The 16,019-nt window shown below is 40.1% G+C and overlaps 1 protein-coding gene across 1 annotated transcript in view; it reads right to left on the reverse strand.

Moving 5' to 3' along the window:
* The window catches only part of LOC111185593 (extracellular sulfatase Sulf-1), a 115,432-nt gene extending 101,364 nt beyond the window's left edge, over positions 1-14,068 (reverse strand). Inside the window, exon 1 of the mRNA XM_089899051.1 lies at positions 13,978-14,068. The gene's annotated coding sequence lies outside the window, so the exon portion shown is untranslated. The remainder of the gene's footprint in view (positions 1-13,977) is intronic.
* Positions 14,069-16,019: the final 1,951 nt, after the last annotated feature.

Raw genomic sequence — 16,019 nt, forward strand, 5'->3', positions numbered from 1 at the left:
TCCATCATCATGGTCTCACTGTGGTTCCTCTAATGTGTACGGATCTTGGAACTTTGCTGTAGCTCTTCTCTCTGTCTGGAATTCCTCAAGATATCCGGTTGCTACTTTTTTTTTTACATCTTTTTTGGAGTATAATTGCTTTACAATGGTGTGTCTCACTACTTTCAAGTCTTGTTCCAATCTTACATCTCAATGACACTTTCCTTGTGAACCCTCCTTAACATTGCAGCCTACACCGATTGCTAATTTTTGCTCGACTTCTCTTTTATTTCATAGTACTCACTACTTTCTAATATACTATATATATTTGACCTATGTATTATGTTTTGTTTTATTTTATGTCTTCTGCCACTAAAATGTAAGATCCACAAATGTCAGGCTCTCAATACTTCGCTCACCGAGAATTAAATGATGCATAAGTGAAGGAAGGAACAAAAGAAAAAGTGAATTAACCTGGTCTCACTGAGCTATTTATTTGAAAACCCTTTTGCTGAGACTTCAAAAGAAATTCTTTCCCTAAAGTGTTATGCCGGACAGTAAGAGCCTCTGTTATGGAGTCGGACTGGTTTCTCAATTAGAATGGGTTCCAAGTAGCTGAGAAATTCTCCCTCACCTTATACTAAAACAAGGTATAACTGTGCTTCAGCTGCTAGGACACACTCTGGGGACATAATAATAAGAGCTTTTTGGGAGACGGAACTAGGTGAGTGGCCTCATTTTAGGGTCTGATATAAAATCAAAACTCAGAGCAGGTTCATCGAAAGCCTGGCCAAGTTTCCTGTAAGCCTGGCTCATAGGGAAAGAGAAACTAAGCTGATACATCATTTCAAATGGAAACTATGCAAAATTCAGTGGCTTTATGTGGTTTCAACCCCAAACCAGGTGGAACCTGAGGCTTTGGCAAAGGTTCACTTTAAATTCTTAACTGGGGAATGTAAATCAAGGGGGGAGGGAATGTTGGAGAAAAACAAACTGAAAGAAAACCTTCAGTTCTGGAACCACAAACGTAAATCACTGCTCTGTAAACGTCATCTCACTCAGGCTTTAAACAAGTACGATCATTATTTTGAAAAAATTTCCCTCAACAATGAACCAGCTTTTGTTATCTTATATTAGCATTTCAGGGCTCCCTCACACTCATGTGGAGATCAAAGCATCAAGATGAAAAGGTGAGTTGCCAAAGGTAACTGGAAGAATGAACCAAGGTCGCATTCACAGCTGAGTTCCTGGGCCTGCAAAACTCCTGCCTGTCATTGAAGGGAACCAGAGATACAGTCAAAAAGAAACAAAAGGAAATTTTAAGAATCCCGTGGATCAAATGTGATTAAGTATTAAAAGGCTGTGGTTTTGATAACAGCAATATTGTATGAACCCTGAGTTGACCTATAGAGCAGGAATAATTTATCAGTAATGAGTGTGTGTGGTGTGTGGTGTGTGGTGTGTGTTGTGTGTGTGTGTGTGTGTGTGTGTGTGTTTAGGACTGGAATAATTCTGAATTTTAGGGACCCTTTAAATAGTTAGGTAAAAGTATTCTAATTATAGGAAATTTCCCATGTCCAGAGATTTTAAGCATCACAGACTTTTAAAAGACTTCCACAAATCCTATATTCTTCCAGATACAGGTATTTCTCATATACAACCGCTTGTACAGGTGTTGTATTAAGGTTTCAGAGAGAAATCTTTAACAAGAAAATGCAGGACTTCTTTTCTGCCCAATTTGTGCAGTTGACCGTAATTCTTAATTTATAAGTCTATTTTTGACCACAGAGAGAAAGCTAGATAGACACCTGAAAGACCAACTCAGTGTATCCTGCTGTGTAAATGAAAAGCCATCACAGTCCGTGGCCATCAGAGACTAGGGTAAGTGAAACTATAGTCTGAATGTTTATAATCCTGGTATATACTTAGCGGCAGAAATCCCTGAAGGTACGTAACTGCATTTGCCAACTTCAGGAATGTTAGAAACAGCCACCACTAATTTGAATTCTAGAGTAACTTGTCATGAGTGTCCTATAGGTACCTGAAAACGTGTGATTCCTATTTCTGGATACTGGCATGTCACAGCTATAAGGAACCTTAAGTAATCTTAATGTAAGACTAGCTTACCCTAGCATTGATCTCTAGCTTATATGAACTCAGTTTGACAGATTTTTCTCTATTGCTTAAAAAAGCACATGTTACAGAAGCACTTATATATTTACACCAATGTCTCAACTAAATACAGAGACCCTAAATATTGTGGATCAGTTTAACAATAGCCATTCATTCTTTCATTCAATAGTATTTACTGCGCCTGCTATGTGCTAACTCCATGTTAGGCATTGAATGAGACCCTCTTACTGCCTTGAAAGGTCTTATTGACTAGTAAGGAGAAAAGAAAAAAAACAAAGTCTGAATACAAATATGGTGGGACTTCTATTTCCAGGCAAGATGGAGCAACTGGTATCACACCAATCCTTCTGCTGTAAACAGCCCGAAAACAAAGTATATGAAGCAACCATCTCAGACACTGGACGATAGGCTGTGATCTGTGAGAGAAGGGACACAAGTGAAGTATGTCCCACTAGAGACACTTTTCTGGACTATGGTACAAAGAGGGGGACCTTTGTACATGAAGAAATATTGGAAAAATTTCCAAATGTGTTAAAAAATGTAAACCCACAGATCCAAAAAGCTGAACTAATCAAAAGCATGATGAATACCACAACAGAAATACACAAATGTAAGCCTATGAGAAATTTCAAATACATAATTTTCCTTGATCACTTTCTGCATATATTTTTCTCCTTCCTTCTGCACATCCACTTGGAGTATTCATCAACTCCTCCACTATCCTCTTACCAAGTGTCAAGATGGTTGGAATATGTGGTGATGAGAAGGCGTGGAAGCAGAAGTAGACAATGAAAGCGTAGAATGAAAATATAGAGAAATTCTTTTCTATTCCCTTTGTTCTCCACTGGCTTCTTGTTCACTAAATATTTTCTTCTCTTATTTTCTATTCATGCCTTACAATTAATTTACCCCAGTACCTCCTGTTTAAAGCCCCCAGGTTCTCATATCCTCAACTCTCTCACCAGGCTTCTTCCATCAATGGTCCTTATGTTCATTTTGCCCCATCCATCGACCTACCCTGTAAGTGCCTCATGGTGAAACCCCATCTTCTTTCCCTCCCTTAAGCCTTTTCATCTCTCCTAAATCCTTTACTTCCTGGTTCTGAAATTTATGTATCATTAGAATTTCAGGCCTGAGTATTTCATCAGCGTTGGTTCACAAGAGAAGGAGGAATCTTTACTCTTTTTGCAGCAAGGGCTGGGGAAGCAGCTAGGGGATGATAAGCATAGATGAGAAGATGGATTTCTAGTATTACAGCCTGTTACATGAAATGCCTTTTTCCTACCAAAATTTTAAACTTCTTGCTTAGATTTCTAAGCAGCCCTGCTAAGGCATTTGTCCTTTAATAGATCTGTAAAAATATGGCATCAATAATAATGTTACTGGATAATAGTATAATATAGACCAAACCACCGGTAGGCTGGTTTATAAATGATCATCTTTATTTACCGTTGTCTCTTTGTAACCAGGGATCTGCCTGTATTTACAAACAACCATATCAACGAACGTTCCATCTCAGTGCTTGAGAAAATCTAGGGTCAGCCTGAGTAAAGGAAAAAGTCAAAGTCACTTATGTTTCCATCCTGTATTCTTATTGCACCATTTTCCTGACAAACCTCAGATGAGAGGTACAATTCTCATCTGAGCAGTGATCCAACCCTTGGTAGGATACAGTAAAGGCATAATCTTATAGAATCTGGTCATGTAATCTTAGAACTGGAAGTGAGCACCTATATCATATCACAGATGAGGAAACAGAGGCCCAGAAAGATTAAGTGCCTTGCCCAAGGTCACACAGCCAGTTAGATATGCAGGTGGGACAAAGTCCAGGCCTCCTGAAACTTCCCCTTATACTGTCACCCTTTCAATATCTTTATAGACAACAACAAAAATACATCTTAGAACCCCTTCCTAGAAAACTTATTAAGAGTGTGTGTTACTATTTGTTTCTCACATGTTAGTGTTTGCTGGAATCCTTTCCGTCTCTTTTTAGGAATATGGCTGAAATGAGGGCAGTCGGACAGGAAGACTTGACTCTAACCAGTGCATGGGTGGACCGTCCTCTGGCCCAGCGACTGCTGCTGATCAAACAGCACGTGGCGTCGTGGCTCTGCCTTTTTGCCTCATGGGAGTCACGGGGCTTTGTTCACATAAAATCACCTTGTTTCAGGCATCTGACCACCAATGTGGTTTTTCTGCTATCTCCATCTTGTTATTTTTTGGCCATGAATGTCTGGACCATGAGGCTTGCAGCTGTCTCTGTAGTGTTCCTGTGTCCATACGGTTATGGTCCTTCAGAGTGATCCCTTGTAACAAGCTACTTTTAAAAGACGTTGATGTGTGGCGAAGAGCTTTGGGGATTATTCATTCATTATTCCACGGGGTCCCTGCCTTTCATAACAACTCTGTATGTGCCTGGTATCTCTCACTAAACTCTACAGACAGATTTAGGTCACAGGCTCCTCTTCGATATTTAATTCTGGGTCTACTTGCATAGGAGCCTTTTAAATATTCAAATACTTAAGCAAATAGAAGAAAAATTGAAAAATGAATTTTAAAATTTACTACTAGGAACTGGCCCAGGCCAAAGCACGGCTCCCTCTTTTGGGTAAATCACAAAGCTCAATATAACCAGAAGTTTGCAACTTTGTTTTTTATATTAAAAAATGAGCATTTATTATACACTCAACTGTGTGCAAAGTGCTGTGCTAAATGCATAAGAAATGGAAAGATGATAGTATTCCAGTCTCAAAAAGCACACACTCCAATGTGAGGCAGAGACAGGTAAATGACAGGACAGTACAAACAAAATTTCAATAATATGAACCGTAATTAAAGTATGAAGTCCCCAGGCTTCTCAGATTCATGCTATCTGTGTGGCCCTGGGGTTGGTGCTTTCCACACACCTTCTCTCTGAGTCCCTCACAATAACGTTATGAGCTAAATGCTCTTTTCCACACTTCACTGAAAGGCACCAAGAGGATCAAAAAGCTATGCCCACAAGGTCGGAAATGGTGGACTATCTCCATGGACATTTCTTCCCTCACACCAGTGGTCCTCGGGGGGCCTTAAAAAGGTTCAGACTTGGTTCTGCACACCATGGACGGCCACTGCACTGCTGTTGATGCCACGATAAGGATCACCTTTAATTTTCACTTGGGAGACGATGAAGATGGCACGAACAATACTCGCTCACTTTTCTACTCCTTCTTCGGTGTTGTGGGGACTTGCCCACTCTTGGCACCCCTATATACTTAATGGTGGAGAAGGAGAAGTGGAGAAACCAAATGTCAAGTTTATTATTTTAAGATCCTGCAGCAACGTTCAATATGCAGTTAGAATTTTGAATTTTATATAAAAATTTTTTTTCAGAAGTATAAAATATAGGCAGAATGAGTGCTCTCCATTGTGTGAAAACTCTCCCAAATATTGAGGAAGCCACTCTTCATCATTCTCTAAGGATTTTTTTTCCTCTCCTTTCAACAAGGGAATCTTATTAATGGCACAAACAGAAAAGCAAGATACAGTACAGTTGTCAGCCTAAAGCTTTGAAATTCCATCGTCATTTAAATGGTGATAGTTATAAAAAAAAAACATTAACTATATAATTTACAAACAGAGGATTGAGAAAGTTTTCCTGAGGCAAATCCATCTTATACTTTTGTGGCTCTCTGCGTCCAGCTCTGTGGAGCCGCGCTGAGGCAGGGTCTACACCAGAGAAGAAGTATCCAGCCTATTTGAGGATCAGAATCCCAGCCCACTGAATCATTAGAGCCTCCAGATGGAGAATCTTTGTATGGGATTTTAGTAATAATTAGTTTTTATTTGTTAATATATGCCAAATCATGGTTGGCTGGGGGGAAAAGCTGAGGCTAAGGCTAAGCAAGTCTAAAGGGAAATCAGAAATTAAAAAATTAAACACTGCTTTAAAACAAGTTCTCCATATGGATGTTCATACTATACTCCCAAAGCACTTTCCCATTTACTATGTCATTTGACTTTCTCAACAACTGTTACAAGTGAACCAATGTAGATTTTAGTTGTGTAAGCGTAAGGTATTATTTTTGGTATTATTTGTGAGGCATATGTACATGTGCTACTTCTGACCAGCACCAATTTCCACAAGGTGGGTGCTGTGGCCCGTGACTGGTTTCTATATATTGCCTGTGTGTGTGTGTGTGTGTGTGTGTGTGTGTGTGGTGTGTATTTAAGTGTATGGAGTTATGAGCAGACTAACGTTATAGGAACTTATCTACTTTGTGCATCTCTGGATTTAAAAAATTTTCACAAATAATAGTAATAGTTAACTTTCACAAAGCACTTCACTGAGTGTGAGGCATTGTTCTAAACCCTTTATGCATATGGAGTCATCTAATTCTCTAAACAGCAAAACAAAGTCAGTATTATTACTGGCCCCCATTTTTCAGATAAGGACACTGAGACACAAAGAAATTAAGCTACACAGTTAACCAGTGGCATAGCAGAGATTCGAACCCAACAGTCTGGCTCCCAAATCTGTGCTTCTAACCACGACTCTACACTTCTCTCTTGCACCACTATAAATCAGAAAAAGAGAGTTTTCCATTTTAAGAAGAGAAGATCACCTTTGCTGGTGATAACGCTCGAACTTCTCCCAAAGGCTCTTTTCACGTGACCCTAACACACATCACTGTGTACATTTTCAGACACCCACGAAGGCCAATAGCTCAGCCTAGTGATTACCAGGTAGATGGATGCATGGTCTTACAGTCTCAACAGGAGCCCGGAAGAAAAAAAAAATCCATGTTTCGATAGTCCGAAATATTGTCTGTCACATTTAGGAGTTGGTTGTCACTGGAACAGTTATTCATACATACATATACCAGTCATAGCACACAAACTCTGTCTTAATATTTCCATAGCTAGAGAGAAAGTTCTTTACACTAAGATGGACTTCCAAACCAGAAATGTAAATTACACTCCTCTCCTTTCACCCAGAAGCGACGTTTCAGCCCTTACAAACTACGAAGCTGCTACTGTATCTGACATTTGAAAGACATTCCTCTATAAATCGATGCTTAGGGGTGGAGAAAACAACCAGACAATTAAATATTTCCCTAAGAGAAAGGCAATCTTGTGACAAGCGCTGACAGAGGGCTGGAGGATGTCGTTTTTCCTCTCTGGCCTCTGTCTGGGGGATATGCAGGTGGTGGCAATTTCTCGATCCATTTGAGCGCCAACAGGAGCCAATCAACAAGATCTTGAAAGCAACAACCCCTCTCCCCGGTGAGTTGATCATACACATCTTTTTCCTAATCATAAAGATTACTTGGACTCAATCGTTAACCTGAATTCCAACAAGCATATAGTACAGTAGGAGCTATTTTTTTTCACTCTTATTTTTTATTTTTTGCGGTATGCGGGCCCTCTCACTGTTGTGGCCTCTCCCGTTGCGGCGCACAGGCTCCGGACGCGCAGGCTCAGCGGCCATGGCTCACGGGCCCAGCCGCTCCGCGGCATGTGGGATCTTCCCGGACCGGGACATGAACCCGTGTCCCCTGCATCGGCAGGCGGACTCTCAACCACTGCGCCACCAGGGAAGTCCTTCACTCTTATTTTTAATGCTTCAACCAGTAAAGGTATTTCATTTTGAAGCTTTTCTTAAAAAATGCACCGACTACATAGTTATAATCCAAGTGATTCTACAGCCTTCCATCTTTGCCAAGCATTTTTGAATTTTTGCCAGCTATCAAAAATACACATTGGGATTAGTTTACTGGCAGAGATATAAAACTAAAAGAATAATGAGGGAGAAATAAGGTACTGGGAATAGCACAGTCTGATGGGAACTAATGATTACCAGGCAATACCTTAGCCTTTTAATATTATAATAACAATAGGTTGTGTTTGAGCAGCTCTAAACACCTGCTCCCTCCAAAGGTACTTTGACATCCTTTATCTTGTATTTACAACAGCCCAGTGAGGGAAGGGGGATGAATATATGCTAATTGTGTAGAAAATTACATAGTAAACAAAATACCTATAATTAGAATCAACTCTCAATGCAGGGTTCTTTGGACAGCAGAATTTTGTGACTAGTTATATTTTGATATACTTATCATCGGGAGGGGTATTCTGAATATCTATATCCTGTGCAGCACAGCACTGATGTGCTGAAAGGCTGCTAGTTCCCTCATGACCACTGTCCATTGCTGAGTATCATCATGTCTGGCCAGGCCAGACTCCTATGAATATTGTAGGATGGATTTAACCTGCTGGAGCATTCTTCCTTCACATAATAACCAAATACATTTTAATGCACAAAATGCATCCAACCTTTTCTTGGTAAAACTGTAAAAGCAAATAATTTTAAAATTAATTTTATGGTAAATCCATTGTAAGAAGCCATGCCTGATCTACTTGCTTAGTAAATAGTGGATTTGCTTAAACACTTGTATTTTAGCTGCCATTGTCAACTGGCTATCAAGAATGGACTCAAGATTTCTTTTAAAGACTACTAGAAAATAATCAGAAAAGAAAATTAAACACTGTCCTGAAAACTTGGGGACTTCTGATGGTGCTGACCATTTGTTCGGAAATATTTTGGTTATTTTTAAATTTTCAAATAATTATTCTTTCTCAAAGGTCCTATAGCCTAACTACCTTCCACTTAAAAAGAAGGGAAGCAGAAATCACTGCAGTTCATGTTGGAATCTGCCCAAATTAGGACTCCTTCAAAATGTGCCTCTTTCCATTTTGATAGCCACAATCCACAGCAGCTTCAAAACACTTTTGTGGCATATACATCACCACCTCCCTAAACCCTCACCACACAAGATTCTCTAGTCATCAGAGCAAAAACACGAGACAAATATGAATTCCCACTGTAATCCAATTTTACTTTCACATCTTTGTATATTCTACAAGAGAGAGAAAGTCCTTGTCCCTAAATACATATATGCACCCGAAGACCAGTGGTTTACCAAAATAAATCATTTAGTTTTACAAATTCTCTAAACCACAGATGCCAGTGTAAAAAGGCTGCAATGTTTCAGCTCTATTACAAATATGCAGCAAAAATATCCTAAAAAAAGGGCCTCAGTCAATGACTTATTTGTTTTAAGCCCTATTAATGCAATACAACAGAATATTAATAACAGGATCTGACCCTACCACGTAATTATTCCAGGGATAACTTCTTAGAAAATCTAAACTTCATTTGTAATTGTGATGCCCTCTTGTGAAATCTAAGCAGATGAATGAGGTTAAGTCAGGACACTACTGAGAGAAGGAATCCAAAATTGAATGTATCTGCCACCAGTGGCACTAGGCACTTGAGATCGACACAGATCAAATGCTTCCTCTGTAAGCAGAATTAATCAGTCCTAAAAATGTCTTAACGTGGTACAAGGCAGTATTTCTTTTCAGGAAGTGCCAACTTTCTACTGAGAAATAGATTCTGTCTTAACTTCAGAACACCCTTCAAAATTACCCTACCCAAAAGGCACCAACTTAAGGTATCTGGCCTGACACCAAGTTGTGTACTTACGCTCTGCTTCTTAAAATTCAGTGTTGTAAGAACCCGAACACTGTCCGAAGCTGTGGCCCAGTGATCTTAAAACATGTTGTGAACCTAGTGTGGGCCATTTTTCAGCACTGGATGAAATGATTCTGCCCTTATCTGTCTTCAAGATGTCTTGGGAGATATCTTAACGTGAGCAGGGTCCTTAGACCCCTCCTAAGAAGCATGACCACAAAGTAATCTCTTGTAACACACGGGTCTGGGCAGAGAACAAGACCATTGTGTGTGACCTGATTTCATTTCAGTGAATGTCCCGGTAAAGAATGACATCATCCCATTCTTTTTCTTGATCTCCACTTGTGACTGTCCCCCCGCGCTCATCATAATTAAACTGCTTCCCCCCCTCCCATTCCCTATTTCTCATCCCCACGGGCATTGCTGTTTTCTTCCGAACTTCCTGCCTGAATGTTTCATTAAGGCAAGAGCAAAGGCTTTTCCTCTGGTCTGTCAACACTGCTGGAGTTTGCTTCTTGGCTACATGAGACAAAGCATTATTCTAATGGCAGCCAGAGCAGACTGAGAGGGTCATTTGCTGGGACGGGTCTCAGTCAGCTGGGAATGGAGAGCAGCCAGTTGAAGATGGCCCGCCTGACGGGCACAATGTTTCTCATCCCACTGGAGTTGGATTTTCTTTAAACACAAACTCATTGGCTTGGAGGATGTATTGTCTAAACAGATGCATTTAACTATGTACCTACCACGTCTGCACATTTGTATACTTGTATGAACCAACACTTGCTTTATCACTTAGATTCATACTGCAAGACTCACATGTGAAAGTATTTCGTTTCAGACGGATGGAAAGAGGATGCAGGAGAAGACCCTAGTTTAAAAACCGGCATGAGAATGCAACCAAGTCGAATTGCTGTGCGAAGGAAGGCACTGACTGTGGTGTTTTGAGTATTTGCTTTTATAAGGAAAAAGCAAAATCAACTTATATCCCACATCCATGTAATGGAAGATGATACACGAATTTAAACTATGAACGATGAAGACAATGCAGAAACTGGAAACCGTTTTGATAGAAAGGTAGGTGAAAAAAAATCCAAATAAAATTGTCTGTTCTCCAAGGTCCCAAATATGTAAACTATTAGGTAGTACCATATACAATTACTGCCTTTGTAGGTCAAAAAGAGTCAAATAGGAGTATTTCTAAGATTCCACCTAGCAAATTTTCATATAGAAAAGATTTATGGGCTTGGGTTAAGGGTGTGTGTTTTTTTAACCTTAAAAGAAGTTCCTATTAGGTAGCGATTATATTGTTTTTACAACAAATACATGATTTTAACAGACATTGGGATTCTGTGTAATAAATTGCCTTCTTTGATGAGAAATGTTAAGAGTGGTCACAAGAGTCTGCTTCTTAGCACGCCCCAATTCAGCTCTCTATACCCTGCACCAAGTTTTACATGTCCTTGGATACCAAGACGAGGATAATGTTAGTGGGTTTTAGGGTTCACATCTGAAATTGATTCTTTGAAAAGATGTTGCTTACTATTACAGTCTATGGACAATTTTTAAAAAATATTTAAATTCAAATTAAGGTATTGAGTATAACTTAAATAATTAAAGTAATATAAATAAATAAAGTCCCAGGGAGGCAGAGTTAAGGCATGCTTATAACATTTTCCATCTCCAAAAAGCATCAGCAGGGCTAGGAAAGGTCTTAATTGCCTTACAAACAACATAGTCACTGTTCTAAGTTATCCCATCTGTGTGCACCAAACCTTGTCTGACAGTGCGGTTTTTGAGTCCCGAAGGTACAATAGCGGCCATTCAGATTTTGGCAGGTGTATTTCAAGCTGAAAACCAAGCTCCACAAAACATAACGGTCTGTTCCACAGGTGTGAACATTTTTGACAAGAGCTCTCAAAATCTCCCCCAAGCTGTGAAGTTTAATTGTCCTTTTGGTGTCATTATACGTGAATACAACCTATCTCTCCTTGGAACAACAGAGAATCTTCCAGCAATCGAACAGCCAGGAGACGCTTGGGCAGCTTCTGAGATTTGCGTATAACATCTCCTGGTTCTGTTTCTTGCATTATGTATTTTGGAGGTGATGCCAAGTTCACTGAACTGCAGGTAAGCAGTTCTTAAAGCTGGAAAAATATTAAGTGAAAGGACTTTATACCCCAATGACACAAGCAGAGAGGCAATCAAAAATGCACAGGGCAGCATTTTGAAACCCTAAGACTCATTAAAATGGTCCTATTTTCTAAACCTGCCTGTCTGAGCACACACAGAAAGGACCCGTTTCTTTCTACAAAATTTGCCAGCTGGGAGGACTGTGGCTATGTGAATACACGTGTAGTGGTGGGAAGGGGCTCAGCCAGCTATCTAGTCTAGCTCAAATGATGGATGGGGAAGGGCAGAGATCTCTGAAACTGGCAGCTGGTCAGACACTGAATTTGAATTTTCCAGTCCAAAGACAAAAAAAGCAGACCGGAGCCAGCTCTAACAGGGGTTCCGCAGATTTTTTTTTTTTTTTTTTTGCGGTACGCGGGCCTCTCACTGTTGTGGCCTCTCCCGTTGCAGAGCACAGGCTCCGGACGCGCAGGCTCAGTGGCCATGGCTCACGGGTCCAGCCACTCCGCGGCATGTGGGATCTTCCCGGACCGGGGCACGAACCTGTGTCCCCTGCATCGGCAGACGGACTCTCAACCACTGCGCCACCAGGGAAGCCCGGTTCCGCAGATTTTTAGGAAATAAGTGTCATGTGTGTTAAATTTGAGCAAGTGATTCTGATTTCATCCAGTATTAGAGTAAATGCATTTCTATTTTCTCGTAATAAGGATAGGCTGAGAATTGAAAGGATATAATATTGATACTTAAAGTGGTGAAATGACTCATTAGAGGTAGAAAAGTGTGACATGAAAGATTAGTAACCAGATAATAAACAACATGGCATCCCAGAAAAGTGGCCTCTTCGTAGCACAAGAGAAACTAAGACAGATGCTTTGAGAAATCAAGTCTTCAGTGACCTCTTGGGAAGATATAGAGTTTCCAGCCTCTTCTATAGTTAATTTTGAATGACATGATACCCAAGGACAACCTGTTTCTTTCTTACAGAAAACTTGATGCACTGGACTAACGGTTCACAAGGAAAAGGTTTGGCAAACTGACTCAAGACGGTGAAGCAGTCTTAAGAAGTCACAGTTCTACTGTTGATTGAACTTCTTCCTAAGCAGATATCTTTTTCAGTTTGTTTTGGAATATTTTCCTCTCCCGTTTGGAGTTTCGAAGTAAGGAGACCTAAACTTCAACTTGTCTTCTCTTACTGTTGATTTAGCTTGGGAATAACCAGCATCCAAGACCTTACTGGTGAGATCCCAGACCAACTGCCAACAAAGCTCTGAGAATTAGAGAAAATCTGCCTGTGTTCATGATTTTATGTCAAGGAATGAACCCCAAGCTCCCAGCCGTTTCCCTTCTTCACTTGCCATTTGTAGTATGAGGACAAAATGTTTAATCCCATAAGTATTAGAAAGAGAAGCTGGAGAAATCAACCCTCAAGAGACAAACCTGAAATTCGGGTCAGACTTGAAGATTTTGTTTTGTTTTGTTCTGTTTGTGTGAGGTTCATGAGCTTTCTGGTGATTAAAGGATTTATTCCAAGTCAGCCTGGGCTAACACAAGACTTACAATGAAAATCCAGCAAAGGGCAACGATTCTGAAGGGCTGCAAAAACCAAGAGGAACTCAACAGTTTCCATGGTGTTAGTTTTCAATGAGGGTGGAAACAACTTTCAAAGTTGACATCTGAGCAAAGACTCATGGTGTGGGGTATAAACCCGTATGAACCAACACCCCTAGGGATGTTTTTGCAGCCAAGGTTGTGTTGCTGAGATGGGTCTCCGTGGCCTGCCCTGGGTCCCACGACACTCTTGGCACCAGTGTATGTGGCCAAGGCAAGAAACTGTGAGGTCAAGCTGTGAACAAGACAGGTGACATCTGTAGTTTTCATGCCTGAAACTTTGGATGACTGTGCATAGCTGGCCTACCGTTAACAACCCCTCTAATTCCCCTGAGCTTCCTGAGTATCTCATGACATGTTAATAAAGTTACATGATTCTTCAGATGCTTCTTTTGCCATTCCTGGAGACGAATTTCAAGAAATGGCTCTGCCTTTCAGCTCTCTTAGCCAAGAAGGAGGAGAATGCTTACAGGAAGGGGCGGGACTATTGACTCCTGCGTTTCTGATAATTCCCCACCTGTGACACATTCCCCTCTTCAAGTGACATGGAGTACCCGGGTTTAATTAGTGCCTTGGTTTAATTAATCGAGACCAATATTTGATATGAGTACCTTTGAAGATTTTCTGCAATTATTCTGTCTTGGAGAACCTGCATGTCATTTGCCAAATTCACCTTCCTCAGATGATGGTGGCTGGCCGTCAGCACCTATGATGGAAGAAAGCAAAAATGCCATCAGTTGCATTTCATCAGTGATTTATCTTTCAGATGTTGCCCTTTCACATCTTCAAAGGAGGACATCATTAGGAATAGCATTCTTCAAATTTCATCCAGACTGAGTTTCTCATTTTTTTTAAGTTTGTTCTTTAAAAAATTTTTTTTTTATGTGGACCATTTTTAAAGTCTTTACTGAATTTGTTACAATATTGCTTCTGTTTTATGTTTTGGTTTTTTGGCCGTGAAGCATGTGGGATCTTAGCTCCCTGACCAGGGATTGAACCTGCACCCCCTGCACTGCCAGGGAAGTCCCCAGACTGAAGGTGATTCTTAAAATCACTCCAAGAGACTTTGAAGTACTGTGGGTCATTCAATCCTTTTATAGAAGTTTCCATTTGACTTTCTCTTCATCAAGGGAGAGACTTTCCATTAGATTCATTTCATATTATTCTCTAACTGGATTTTGTAAAGCCAATAAAGAAGTCTTTCTTTTTAAAGGTTTACAAAATGTTCCAAGTTTAAAAGTTGAATGACGTCTAATTTCAGGTTCTAAGACCTATTTTAAAGGAAAACATGCAGAATCATGAAATCTTCTAAAGTGACTGCAAGCTACTATTTGATGAGTAGCAAAGTAAGCATTTTCAAGTGGTTAAATTTGTTTCTATTCTGCATTTATGACAGTTGAAATATGTAAGTGACTAAAATCAACTTCGATACTTTGAATACGAGGAAACACCCATTTTAATGCATTAAGTATTTGATGAAGCAATCTTGCTGACATGAAGAGCACATTTAACATATGCATGCTATATATAAATGCAGATATGATATATAAATTAGAGGAGGAAAGATATATAGTAGCTATATCTTATAAGGATATACAAGCTATAAGACATAAGCTAGAAGAATAGGAAAACAACACACACTATTTCACAACCCCAAATTTCCTTTACATTTAAAAAATATTTCTCTTGCCTGTATAATACTAAGACACTTCATGTGGAGCCCTCTTACCTCTTCACTAGTGAATATTCTCAGAGGTAATGGGTGTAGATTATTTCAATACAACAGACCTGGAATCTCTTCTTGTTCTGAACTGGCCCTGGTGATTCAGGTTAAATGTGGACAGTCCCAGGTCCTCTGCTCTGTTCTGGAAGCTTCACTCTTAGGGAGACTGTTGTGGTAGGACCTCCCTGCAGCTGGCCTCCTGCTGCAGGACTCTTCCTCCCATGCCACCCTTATCCTTATCACGTCTCTTTCTGTTCCCGGCAGATCAACTCTTCCGCCCATTTCCGCCACCCCCTGTCATCTGACACACCCAACCCAGTCAGCTTTTGACCATGCCCCTGTGCTTCTCATCCTGGAAGTTGGTGAGTTCTAGAAGCACTTTTCTATTCTCTGATAACATTATAAGTTATTATAAGCATCACGCAGATCTCCACTTTTTATGTATGTTCCAGGAAGACATATAAATGTTTACATTTATAATTATGCACGGCACCCTGTGATCTTCCAAAGTAAAATTTTACATTTGAATGTGAGGCTACAAGTATCTGGCTGTGGTCATGCTGGATTATAGCCTATCGTCAAACAACTGCGTCCTTTCTCTGTTATTCGCAATCTCCCACTGGGAGCAGCAGGAATTCCAGGCTACAGAATCCATTGGCTATTTTGACCTTGACCGAATTACTTCATTTCTCTATGCCTCAGTATCCTCCTCTGAAAAATGAGGATTAAAAATCGTTATCTGTTCCATAGGGTTGACGTGAGGATTACATGCAAACATCCACGTAAGAAATTTAGAAGAATAAGTGGCCAAGAAACACTGGCGATCATTATTACTGGCACTGGATTTTTTTTTAAGCCAGTAATAAAGATACAACTTCCCTTGCAGTAGTAGTTTGCAATCAAAAGACATTTTCATGGAATGAGACCAGG

Source organism: Delphinapterus leucas, chromosome 17 (assembly GCF_059928025.1).
Source record: "Delphinapterus leucas isolate spDelLeu-1000000601 "Yukka" chromosome 17, BTC_Dleu_Yukka2, whole genome shotgun sequence".
Taxonomy (NCBI): domain Eukaryota; kingdom Metazoa; phylum Chordata; class Mammalia; order Artiodactyla; family Monodontidae; genus Delphinapterus; species Delphinapterus leucas.